The sequence below is a fragment of the Abramis brama genome (assembly GCF_963993115.1).
Source record: "Abramis brama genome assembly, chromosome: 20".
Lineage (NCBI taxonomy): Eukaryota > Metazoa > Chordata > Actinopteri > Cypriniformes > Leuciscidae > Abramis > Abramis brama.
In genome coordinates this window covers 22,412,472-22,425,048 of record NC_139982.1, presented here as the reverse complement: position 1 = coordinate 22,425,048, position 12,577 = coordinate 22,412,472, and the positions used below count along the sequence as shown (strand labels likewise).

Sequence of the window (12,577 nt, the reverse complement as noted above, 5' to 3'; positions counted from 1 at the left end):
ATTTTTTAACTATAACTGTTTACATGCCCCATTTTGAAAATGGGGTTGCAAAAATGGAAGTGGTGGATTTACTTCATTCTTACCTTATTGAGGAGTTGATTAAATTTGCTAACATTTTCTATTATTGTGTAATCAATAATAATGTTTAATAAAATATATTTGTACTCCTAAAACCATGTTTTTGTTCAGTTTGAATTCATTTGTCATTAATCGAGAGTTACAATCAATAAGCTGTAGAAAGTTATTTTTAATCTTATGCTGTTGACTTTATGAAAGTCATGAACATGCACCACACATTCATTAATACAATCTGAGCATTTCTGCATTTTAGTTCCACTTGCAAGCTCGTATGTTTGTTCTCAACATACAATTGAGATTGCAGGGATTGTTTTAGACTACATCAGTAACATTAATACTTAATCCACATTATTCTTGAACATTCCTCAAAGTAATTACAAACTAAAGAGACCATATTAATAACAGTAACACACAACAATGTAAAATAAGGAAATCAAGAACACTTTATCTGACAGCCAACATTCTTCTCTTCAGATCTCTTCAGGTTTGACCTGAGGCAAAATAGTGAGTGGGAAATGGCCCTCTGTGTAGAAGAATGGAAAGACCATCTCAGTGAAATTGTGTGTGATAGACAGTCTCACTGAGGCGATCTGAGAATGACAGCTGTCCTGCACTCATGTCCAGTTTCACCCTCACTATTGCAGGTTTCTCAAATCCAAGTAGTGGGACGTGCGACTCCAGAGGATCTGTGACACTAAGATTTTCCCCTTCATGTCCGATACACCAGACTCCACTGGGCAAGCCGTTGGTTCCTTGAAATAACCACATTATTAAATTTTCAGATGATACGGCCATACTTAGTCTACTTACAAAAAGTTCAGACATTTCTATCTATAAACAGGAGACAGAGGAGGTAGTGAAATGGTGCAACAGGCATAACTTGCTCTTTAATGTAAATAAAACCAAAGAAATGATTTTTGACCCCAGCTCTAGGAGATCACACTTCAAATTGAAGGTGTACTCGTTGAGCAGGTAACAACATATAAGAGTTCATGGAGTGGACAAGGACATCATGTTACTGTTTTACAAGGCAGCCATTGAATCTATTGTTCGGTATGGTATTGTGGCTTGGTTTGGTAACCTGTCCGTTAAATTAAAATCACAGCTCCAAAAATGTATAAAAAGGGCAGGGAAAATAATTGGCCAAATGCAACCTACTACTCTACAGAAGCTTTTCGAGGAGGTGGTGAGGAAACAGGGTTTCAAAATCACCAACGACCCAAAGTTTAGTGAGGATGAGCTGATGCCTTCAGGCAGAAGGTACAGGTTAGCAAACCGCAAGCTTAACAGGTATAAATTCTCATTTGTGCCGCTTTCAATCAAGTTAATGAATAATAACAGATAAGGTGTGTGTGTGTGTATTAGCTGCAGTGATGTATGTGTGACAAATACTACTAAATAAGACTTCTGGTACTAACATTATGGTTATAGGTTGTGTAATGATAGGGCACTGGTGCAATATTATGTATGTGGATGGTATCCAGGACGGTAAGCACACAGGGACAATGATCAAATCTCTCCAGGTTATTGGGAATCTCCTCTCGTATTTATGCCTCACACTCATCAGATCAGCAGATACTATCAGGTCAAAGTTGGCTGTGTTAGGGTCCAGAAACACAGGATCTATCGATCGAGAGAGAGATAGTTTAAAAACAGAAATGACATGGATTGAAAAGAAAGGTTGAATTTTGTGCATTTACTAGTGTTTGAATTGTTACATGGATTGACTCACTGTAACTGACAGATCGTCTGACTTTCCTCCAAACATTGAGATTAAAGTTGCCTACAAACTTGACACAGTCAATACGATTTCCTGGAGTCATCTCTGGATCCTGGAATTCGCACTGGGCTCTGGGAAAACATTCAGCGGCGAGCACTGATTTGATCAATTTTAAATTTTCATCTATAGTTAGAGGAGAAACTATGGAAGCTTGTTTCATCCAACGGAAAAGTCTATATCTCACAATTCCTAGAAACAAGTCAGAATTGCAAGTTATAATCTTCTGAGATAAAGTCACAATTAACTTTTTTTAATTGTGAGATCATTATATTTAACAATTCTGAGATAAATAGATATATAATATCAGAATTGTGAGTTATAAACTTAGAATTTTGAAAAATAAAATCAGAATTACGAGTTTATATCTCGCAATTCTTATTTTTTCTCAGAATTGTGAGATATAAACTTGTAATAGTGAGAAAAAAAGTCAATTGTGAGATTAAAAATCCCAATTACCTTTTTTATTCCATGATGGAAACTAGCTTATAAGAAATTCTGCTTACCTCATCATTGTGTCCTTGAAGTTCTATTGAAAATGTAGGAAACAGTCAGGAACAGATTTTAGTTTTTTTTTTTTCTTCAAGTTAATACATCATTTTAAGGTTAGAATGTATAGAAAATAGTTTTTTAAATTATTGTTAATAGTAAATATTAACATTGTTGTTATTAATTGTCTAATGTACTTTTCAAGTTGTTTATACTGTAAAAATCATGTTTGTGGGAGGAGGGTGTAAAATGGCTAACCTGAATTCTTCATCGATCTTCTGACTTTTATCTTTCAGACTTTCCAGTTTTAGTTCATTAAGCCTGGCATTTTCTTCATCATCCAAAAGCTGGTGAAGAGGCTTAAATAAAGCCTTGATCTGATTTTCCAAATGGGTTGCATCGTCCTGAAAGGATTCACATTAAACAACAACAAAAAACCCATACAAAAACATGTTGCAATAATATCTAGAGCAAATATTCATAATTATCACCTTAGTTGATTATATTAAAGGTCCACCAACCAATTTCTGTTTGATTTACTGATCGATCATTACAAAAAATTACTTGTCACCCATTATCAAAGTCACCATGAAATCAAACCTGACAATTTAAAAAAAAAAATGATGGGATATTGTATTTATCGTAAATGATTTATCCGTGCAGATCATCATTTATTTTTAATTCACTTGCCCTCATAATCTTTAATCAAAATAACTTCCCCTCCCTCTTTCAGTGACATCTCTTCTCTTCTCTGATGATGTGTTTACTGGCGCGAGGGCGGGGCAACCTGTCACTCACATGAGATAGACCAATAGCAAACCACAACCATCTAATCAATTCCCCATGGACAAAATCAAGTCCCACCGTACATTCTTTCTTGTTCATGGAGCCGTTTCACTCGGATATACATCACAGAAAAAAATAAAAAATAAATACTATCGCAACTTCCGTTTCATGCCGACTTTAATTTATTACCCAGAGTCCAATAATAGTGGTGCTCCAAAAATAACACAATCTCATGATGAATTCGTGGCTAATTCACATGGATCTGTATGATCTCATTTGTATGTTTTTGTATGATCTATTCTACCTCTGCCTCAGTGATGGCTATGTTTAGGGGTGGATCACATGAGGTTGCTGTAGAGCAGAATTTGACTGGTTATGTGATCTAAAATCATTTAAAAATCCAAAAACATTTCCCTACACAGATTACATAATTGAAAGTGACTTTTGTGTGAGCTGTGCTTCATGCATTGCTACACTGTTGACAATAGACTATAATCCTTTTTTTTGTAAGGCTTTTTTGTAAACTTCACACAGCTCCTCTAGATAGCGCCTGTGATCCAGGAATGGATAGGACAGGTTTCTCAGAGCCAAGTTAAGGGAAGGATTATTAGCAGATATTTATCTGCACAGTGGACACTGTCTCGAGACACTTACTCTCCAGTACTGCTCAATACAGTCTTTGCAGCCACTGTGGCCGCACGGAAGCACCACTGGGTGATCGAAAAAATCACGACAAACGGGACACATAAAGTCTGCATCGCAAAACGGACGTTTCGACGCCATCTCTTGCACTTAACCCCTAACCCACTCGTTCACTTCAGAGCCGTGGTTCACTTCAATCAATTCCCTCACGTCACTGACGTATGAACTACAGTCCGCTTTGAAGAATGAACAGCGATATCCGATTCTTTTCAGTGTTTCGAATCAACCCTTTTACTAATGCTGCGTTCCAGTCAGTGGCGGACGGTTCTACATTGAATTACACCCTGGGCGACACACCCTTCGAGCGCCCCCCCCCAATATATTTTTTCTTACCCCATTGCCAGATCATGTTTTGCTTGTTTTAAGCAAAAACTCAATTTTTATTTATTTCCCCAGAAAACAAAACTTAATATCTTATGTCATTTTACTACTTTAGTAAAATAACGTTATGCCTCTTTAAGAAATGTTTGATATTTGGACTGGAAACAAGACAAAAATAAGAAAAGCATTTTTGCAGTGTAATAACTGAACTTGTAACTGTTTTGTTGCAAAGAACAATATTATGGTAGATCTCGTGTTTGAGTTAAAACCTTATTGTTAAGCATAGCAAGAATCATAGCAAAAAGGCAAACAAATAAGAGTTATACCCACCAATTAATATTGCCCCTTCATTCATGACATCATGGATACCGTAATCATACAGAGAAAACATGCATTGCATACCTTTATCTTTCGCTCGTATCTAAATTGGGCACCTGATGGCTTTGACCTTTCTTGTCCATCTCTTATTTGACACTCGACATCGACAATCAACAGATTTCCCCTGATCCCCCCATACCCACTGTCACTCACGTCACGAGTCACGACCAGAAGTCAAGACTAAACCAATTCACCTTGGTGGTGGTGACCGACCAAGTAATCGTTTTGTATTACCTATTTTTATTAGCCATTCAGACCATTCAGAAAAACAAAAATGTGCCGGAAATATAGAGGCCTGTATAATATTATGAATGAAATGTGCGTTATTTGGAAGAAAGTCGAGGTGTGACTGACTTCGATAACTATATGGATCCCCCGTCGCCCCCGGTCAAAATCGAGGGAACGAGGGTCTGTCCATCTAAACTTCCCTCGTCCACTTCACGAAGTGGAACGCACTTCAAAATGGCGGCGGGGATTCCCTCGAGGGGAAGTGCTTAGGGAAGTTCGCAAATGCGTGTCTAAAAAACCGCAAAAGATCAATTCACCGACTCATTTAATCATAACAATTTCATTCGATTCGTTATGAGTCTATTTATTCACAAACTGAACAGGGACATATGAAAACAATTATAAAGTAAAACTCTTATTAATAATAATAATAAAAATAATAAAAAAAACATTTGCCGCATCAGTATGTCATGGACTACGTGATTTTTGTTTTTTATATTGAAAACATTATATAAACAGTCACAATGTAAAACGAATAAACAAAAAGAAAGACAGGGGGTCATGGACTACGTGATGATGTAATTGGGCTTGGGGGCGTGACGTCACGGCAAGAATACGTACGTTTTCTAGTTTAATCATTTAAAGTTATTCCCTGGATCATTTATTTGGTTAATTTGTGTTATTTTTTGTTTATTTACTTTGATGCTACTATTATTTTAACAGTAGTGTACTGTAATATACTGTGTATGTTTTTATGTAAGTGTTCTTGTTCTGTAATAAAAAGAGAAAATAATTCAAAAGAACAGAAAACATTTGGACAGCAGAGCATCAAAGGCAGATACAGACAGACATACAATAATTTAACTTTAATTATGTGTCAATTTTACAATAGCCATGCCATTCCAATCACTCACTGTTGACCTACAGTACTATTATTTACAGTTATTGAATTATTTACAGAGTAGTAGTTCTCAGGCCATAAAACTTTTAGCTGCTTAGAACATACTAAACATATTAAACATTCCGCAACAGCAATATAATACAATAAAATAAACAGATTCAGCATTTAACACAATTTGCACAAGTAAAAATAAATAAATACTAAAAATAAATAAAGCTTGTACATAATATTCAGCTGCTAGCTCTAAAGTATTTATTCTATTTTACATGTGACTGTCCAACAAGCATCACTAACTACCCAGCGTTTGCTGTATACTTGTACATCAAGGAAAACAAGTCATCAGAGAAAGTTTATTTAAAAAAGGCAGTTTTCATTTTCAAACCTTCTGCCTATCTGGTCTTGGTTCTGAAAAGCTGTTAACCATTTGATTTGATTTTGTTAAATGAACAAAGAAACCATGCAGGCTCAGTTCTCCCCTGGCCAGATAAAGAACATGGTGTGGTTTAATTCCAGGCTGCATCACAAGTCAAACTGTGGATTGATATCATTCAGAATATTTCATCCAGTTCTGTCTGCTTGAAGATCAGGATAGTAGGCCTACATGACGCCAGCATTTGGTGGGAGCCTGGGAGGGAGTTGAAGCTGGCCATTGGGTCTGTGCAGAGGACTTGTCTGGGTCTTGTGGTCGTCTATGCGTCCAAAGTGCAAATCCTGGAACACAAATTTGTTTGTGGTTGTCTTGATTCAAAAGCTTAATTTCAATACTTTAACATAGTACGTAGTAGTTAAAAATAAGCGTTTTTACCTTAAATCAAGACATATTTGGCACGTCTGCTGACCGACAGAAACGTGTGTTCCACTTTTCTCCATTTTTTTTCATGTTGGATACACACCCACATTTTTTCGGCACTGACGCTGCTCCCTCTGGCAGCCGCAGCTCACCGCGGGATATTGGTGCTCACTGCGGGACAGTGCTCGCCGCGGTACAGTTGTTCCAGCTGCTCACCGCGGGCCAGTGGTGCTCGCCGCGGGACAGAACCTTTCACTGCAGTGCAGCTCGCTGGCGCTCTGAATGCTGCTCATCCGCTATTCTGCACATCACTGCCCGCACTGATTCACTCACTGGCGGAAAATCGGCCACAGCCAGGAGTCTTACTGGCTTTTGCGGTTGGTCTTTACATGGCTGCTTCTTTTTAGAGCCGCTTTTCTTTTGTATTGGACGAAGAGGGCTCTGCTTTTCTTCACTGACTAGTTTCCTCACACTGCTCCGGTTCACAAGTGCTATCCGGCCAATCACAAGCTGTGGGAGACGAGCAGGAGCAGGGGTAGCAGGAGCAGGAGTAGGAGTAGCAGGAGCAGGAGTAGGAGCAGCAGCAGGAGGAGCAGCAGCAGGAGGAGCAGGAGCAGGAGTAGGAGGAGCAGGAGCAGGGGGTCGTAGAGGAGCTCGACCTGTCACGACTCGGGGCTTGTGCGTCTTGAAAGCAGCCGCACCGGCCAGTGGAGGCAGAGTCAGGACTGGAGATTTGTTCATTTCACAGTGTGGCCTTTTAGTTGTAGTTAAAATTCTCGCCTGTGGTGTCTGGTTAGGTCGGGTCAGGTCATTATTATGCCCATATCCAGTGAACGTGGGTGTCTGGCCAGTGGGCTTCACAGACTCTCGGTGGATTGACGGCATCTGCACACGGTGATGCTGCCTGTTGGTTACTTGGTTAGGTGTAGTCAGATCATTTTTATGCACATTTCTAATCACCATGAGTGGTGTTGTGTGCGTGGGTGTCTGACCAGTGAACTCCACAGACTCTCGTCGAGTTGACGGCATCTCATTCTGCACACAGTGATACTGCCTGATGGTTGACGATGGTTTTAGCGGGCGAACGATACGGGATGACCTTAAATAAGGTAGAAACATCTTCAAGACTAAAATCGCTGTTCTTTGTGAAATCCTGCTTTATAGCTGTCAATGTTCTCTCTCATGAGCTTGTTCACACTGGAGCGCAATAGCACAGTGATATTCACTCGAAATAGCAGAGTCTATGACGTCACATTGTGCTGACATTATGTGACGTCATAGAATGCTCGTAGCGTCGGAATAGTAGCCTACGTTGCTCTTTGGTATTTGGGTTTAAAAAATGCTTTTACATAAACAAGTAGCCTAACATTTCTTGTATATAAATTGGTGTATATAAATCATCTTTATTTACCTAATTCACTATAGTAATATTTTTGTCATTATTTTTAAGTTTGATTTATGTGTTAATCTAACTAATTATTGAAAAATACCCATTTTGACATGCTTTTATTACTTCTTTTCAAATGAAAGTGCTTTATTTTTATTTTATTTTTTAACTATAACTGTTTACATGCCCCATTTTGAAAATGGGGTTGCAAAAATGGAAGTGGTGGATTTACTTCATTCTTACCTTATTGAGGAGTTGATTAAATTTGCTAACATTTGCTATTATTGTGTAATCAATAATAATGTTTAATAAAATATATTTGTACTCCTAAAACCATGTTTTTGTTCAGTTTGAATTCATTTGTCATTAATCGAGAGTTACAATCAATAAGCTGTAGAAAGTTATTTTTTAATCTTATGCTGTTGACTTTATGAAAGTCATGAACATGCACCACACATTCATTAATACAATCTGAGCATTTCTGCATTTTAGTTCCACTTGCAAGCTCGTATGTTTGTTCTCAACATACAATTGAGATTGCAGGAATTGTTTTAGACTACATCAGTAACATTAATACTTAATCCACATTATTCTTGAACATTCCTCAAAGTAATTACAAACTAAAGAGACCATATTAATAACAGTAACACACAACAATGTAAAATAAGGAAATCAAGAACACTTTATCTGACAGCCAACATTCTTCTCTTCAGATCTCTTCAGGTTTGACCTGAGGCAAAATAGTGAGTGGGAAATGGCCCTCTGTGTAGAAGAATGGAAAGACCATCTCAGTGAAATTGTGTGTGAAGGTGTGATAGACAGTCTCACTGAGGCGATCTGAGAATGACAGCTGTCCTGCACTCATGTCCAGTTTCACCCTCACTATTGCAGGTTTCTCAAATCCAAGTAGTGGGACGTGCGACTCCAGAGGATCTGTGACACTAAGATTTTCCCCTTCATGTCCGATACACCAGACTCCACTGGGCAAGCCGTTGGTTCCTTGAAATAACCACATTATTACATTTTCAGATGATATGGCCATACTTAGTCTACTTACAAAAAGTTCAGACATTTCTATCTATAAACAGGAGATAGAGGAGGTAGTGAAATGGTGCAACAGGCATAACTTGCTCTTTAATGTAAATAAAACCAAAGAAATTATTTTTGACCCCAGGTCTAGCAGATCACAGCACACTTCAAATTGAAGGTGTACTCGTTGAGCAGGTAACAACATATAAGAGTTCATGGAGTGGACAAGGACATCATGTTACTGTTTTACAAGGCAGCCATTGAATCTATTGTTCGGTATGGTATTGTGGCTTGGTTTGGTAACCTGTCCGTTAAATTAAAATCACAGCTCCAAAAATGTATAAAAAGGGCAGGGAAAATAAATGGCCAAATGCAACCTACTACTCTACAGAAGCTTTTCGAGGAGGTGGTGAGGAAACAGGGTTTCAAAATCACCAACGACCCAAAGTTTAGTGAGGATGAGCTGATGCCTTCAGGCAGAAGGTACAGGTTAGCAAACTGCAAGCTTAACAGGTATAAATTCTCATTTGTGCCGCTTTCAATCAAGTTAATGAATAATAACAGATAAGGTGTGTGTGTGTGTATTAGCTGCAGTGATGTATGTGTGACAAATACTACTAAATAAGACTTCTGGTACTAACATTATGGTTATAGGTTGTGTAATGATAGGGCACTGGTGCAATATTATGTATGTGGACGGTATCCAGGACGGTAAGCACACAGGGACAATGATCAAATCTCTCCAGGTTATTGGGAATCTCCTCTCGTATTTATGCCTCACACTCATCAGATCAGCAGATACTATCAGGTCAAAGTTGGCTGTGTTAGGGTCCAGAAACACGGATCTATCGATCGAGAGAGAGATAGTTTAAAAACAGAAATGACATGGATTGAAAAGAAAGGTTGAATTTTGTGCATTTACTAGTGTTTGAATTGTTACATGGATTGACTCACTGTAACTGACAGATCGTCTGACTTTCCTCCAAACATTGAGATTAAAGTTGCCTACAAACTTGACAGTCAATACGATTTCCTGGAGTCATCTCTGGATCCTGGAATTCGCACTGGGCTCTGGGAAAACATTCAGCGGCGAGCACTGATTTGATCAATTTTAAATTTTCATCTATAGTTAGAGGAGAAACTATGGAAGCTTGTTTCATCCAACGGAAAAGTCTATATCTCACAATTCCTAGAAACAAGTCAGAATTGCAAGTTATAATCTTCTGAGATAAAGTCACAATTAACTTTTTTTAATTGTGAGATCATTATATTTAACAATTCTGAGATAAATAGATATATAATATCAGAATTGTGAGTTATAAACTTAGAATTTTGAAAAATAAAATCAGAATTACGAGTTTATATCTCGCAATTCTTATTTTTTCTCAGAATTGTGAGATATAAACTTGTAATAGTGAGAAAAAAAGTCAATTGTGAGATTAAAAATCCCAATTACCTTTTTTATTCCATGATGGAAACTAGCTTCCATAAGAAATTCTGCTTACCTCATCATTGTGTCCTTGAAGTTCTATTGAAAATGTAGGAAACAGTCAGGAACAGATTTTAGTTTTTTTTTTCTTCTTCAAGTTAATACATCATTTTAAGGTTAGAATGTATAGAAAATAGTTTTTTAAATTATTGTTAATAGTAAATATTAACATTGTTGTTATTAATTGTCTAATGTACTTTTCAAGTTGTTTATACTGTAAAAATCATGTTTGTGGGAGGAGGGTGTAAAATGGCTAACCTGAATTCTTCATCGATCTTCTGACTTTTATCTTTCAGACTTTCCAGTTTTAGTTCATTAAGCCTGGCATTTTCTTCATCATCCAAAAGCTGGTGAAGAGGCTTAAATAAAGCCTTGATCTGATTTTCCAAATGGGTTGCATCGTCCTGAAAGGATTCACATTAAACAACAACAAAAAACCCATACAAAAACATGTTGCAATAATATCTAGAGCAAATATTCATAATTATCACCTTAGTTGATTATATTAAAGGTCCACCAACCAATTTCTGTTTGATTTACTGATCGATCATTACAAAAAATTACTTGTCACCCATTATCAAAGTCACCATGAAATCAAACCTGACAATTTAAAAAAAAAAAATTATGGGATATTGTATTTATCGTAAATGATTTATCCGTGCAGATCATCATTTATTTTTAATTCACTTGCCCTCATAATCTTTAATCAAAATAACTTCCCCTCCCTCTTTCAGTGACATCTCTTCTCTTCTCTGATGATGTGTTTACTGGCGCGAGGGCGGGGCAACCTGTCACTCACATGAGATAGACCAATAGCAAACCACAACCATCTAATCAATTCCCCATGGACAAAATCAAGTCCCACCGTACATTTTTTCTTGTTCATGGAGCCGTTTCACTCGGATATACATCACAGAAAAAAATAAAAAATAAATACTATCGCAACTTCCGTTTCATGCCGACTTTAATTTATTACCCAGAGTCCAATAATAGTGGTGCTCCAAAAATAACACAATCTCATGATGAATTCGTGGCTAATTCACATGGATCTGTATGATCTCATTTGTATGTTTTTGTATGATCTATTCTACCTCTGCCTCAGTGATGGCTATGTTTAGGGGTGGATCACATGAGGTTGCTGTAGAGCAGAATTTGACTGGTTATGTGATCTAAAATCATTTAAAAATCCAAAAACATTTCCCTACACAGATTACATAATTGAAAGTGACTTTTGTGTGAGCTGTGCTTCATGCATTGCTACACTGTTGACAATAGACTATAATCCTTTTTTTTGTAAGGCTTTTTTGTAAACTTCACACAGCTCCTCTAGATAGCGCCTGTGATCCAGGAATGGATAGGACAGGTTTCTCAGAGCCAAGTTAAGGGAAGGATTATTAGCAGATATTTATCTGCACAGTGGACACTGTCTCGAGACACTTACTCTCCAGTACTGCTCAATACAGTCTTTGCAGCCACTGTGGCCGCACGGAAGCACCACTGGGTGATCGGAAAAATCACGACAAACGGGACACATAAAGTCTGCATCGCAAAACGGACGTTTCGACGCCATCTCTTGCACTTAACCCCTAACCCACTCGTTCACTTCAGAGCCGTGGTTCACTTCAATCAATTCCCTCACGTCACTGACGTATGAACTACAGTCCGCTTTGAAGAATGAACAGCGATATCCGATTCTTTTCAGTGTTTCGAATCAACCCTTTTACTAATGCTGCGTTCCAGTCAGTGGCGGACGGTTCTACATTGAATTACACCCTGGGCGACACACCCTTCGAGCGCCCCCCCCCCAATATATTTTTTCTTACCCCATTGCCAGATCATGTTTTGCTTGTTTTAAGCAAAAACTCAATTTTTATTTATTTCCCCAGAAAACAAAACTTAATATCTTATGTCATTTTACTACTTTAGTAAAATAACGTTATGCCTCTTTAAGAAATGTTTGATATTTGGACTGGAAACAAGACAAAAATAAGAAAAGCATTTTTGCAGTGTAATAACTGAACTTGTAACTGTTTTGTTGCAAAGAACAATATTATGGTAGATCTCGTGTTTGAGTTAAAACCTTATTGTTAAGCATAGCAAGAATCATAGCAAAAAGGCAAACAAATAAGAGTTATACCCACCAATTAATATTGCCCCTTCATTCATGACATCATGGATACCGTAATCATACAGAGAAAACATAGTTGCATTGCATACCTTTA

At 37.6% G+C, this 12,577-nt stretch overlaps 2 long non-coding RNA genes across 4 annotated transcripts; both read right to left on the bottom strand.

The window, feature by feature from the left end:
* Nucleotides 1-227: 227 nt before the first annotated feature.
* On the bottom strand, nucleotides 228-4,672 carry LOC311071421. 3 transcript variants are annotated; one of them, XR_014603830.1, is made up of 6 exons: nucleotides 4,556-4,672; nucleotides 2,603-2,748; nucleotides 2,362-2,384; nucleotides 1,811-1,929; nucleotides 1,497-1,701; nucleotides 228-830 (listed from the first exon to the last, which is right to left on the bottom strand). It is a non-coding gene; the product is annotated as an uncharacterized lncRNA (long non-coding RNA). The 3 variants fall into 3 exon arrangements; XR_014603832.1 differs by lacking the exons at nucleotides 2,362-2,384; nucleotides 2,603-2,748; nucleotides 4,556-4,672 and having other exon boundaries at nucleotides 1,811-1,947; XR_014603831.1 differs by lacking the exons at nucleotides 2,362-2,384; nucleotides 2,603-2,748; nucleotides 4,556-4,672 and having other exon boundaries at nucleotides 228-1,701; nucleotides 1,811-1,947.
* A 3,562-nt stretch (nucleotides 4,673-8,234) lies between these two features.
* Nucleotides 8,235-9,872, bottom strand: LOC311070835. The gene is made up of 3 exons (XR_014603720.1): nucleotides 9,821-9,872; nucleotides 9,508-9,711; nucleotides 8,235-8,836 (listed from the first exon to the last, which is right to left on the bottom strand). It is a non-coding gene; the product is annotated as an uncharacterized lncRNA (long non-coding RNA).
* Between the last annotated feature and the right edge of the window lie 2,705 nt (nucleotides 9,873-12,577).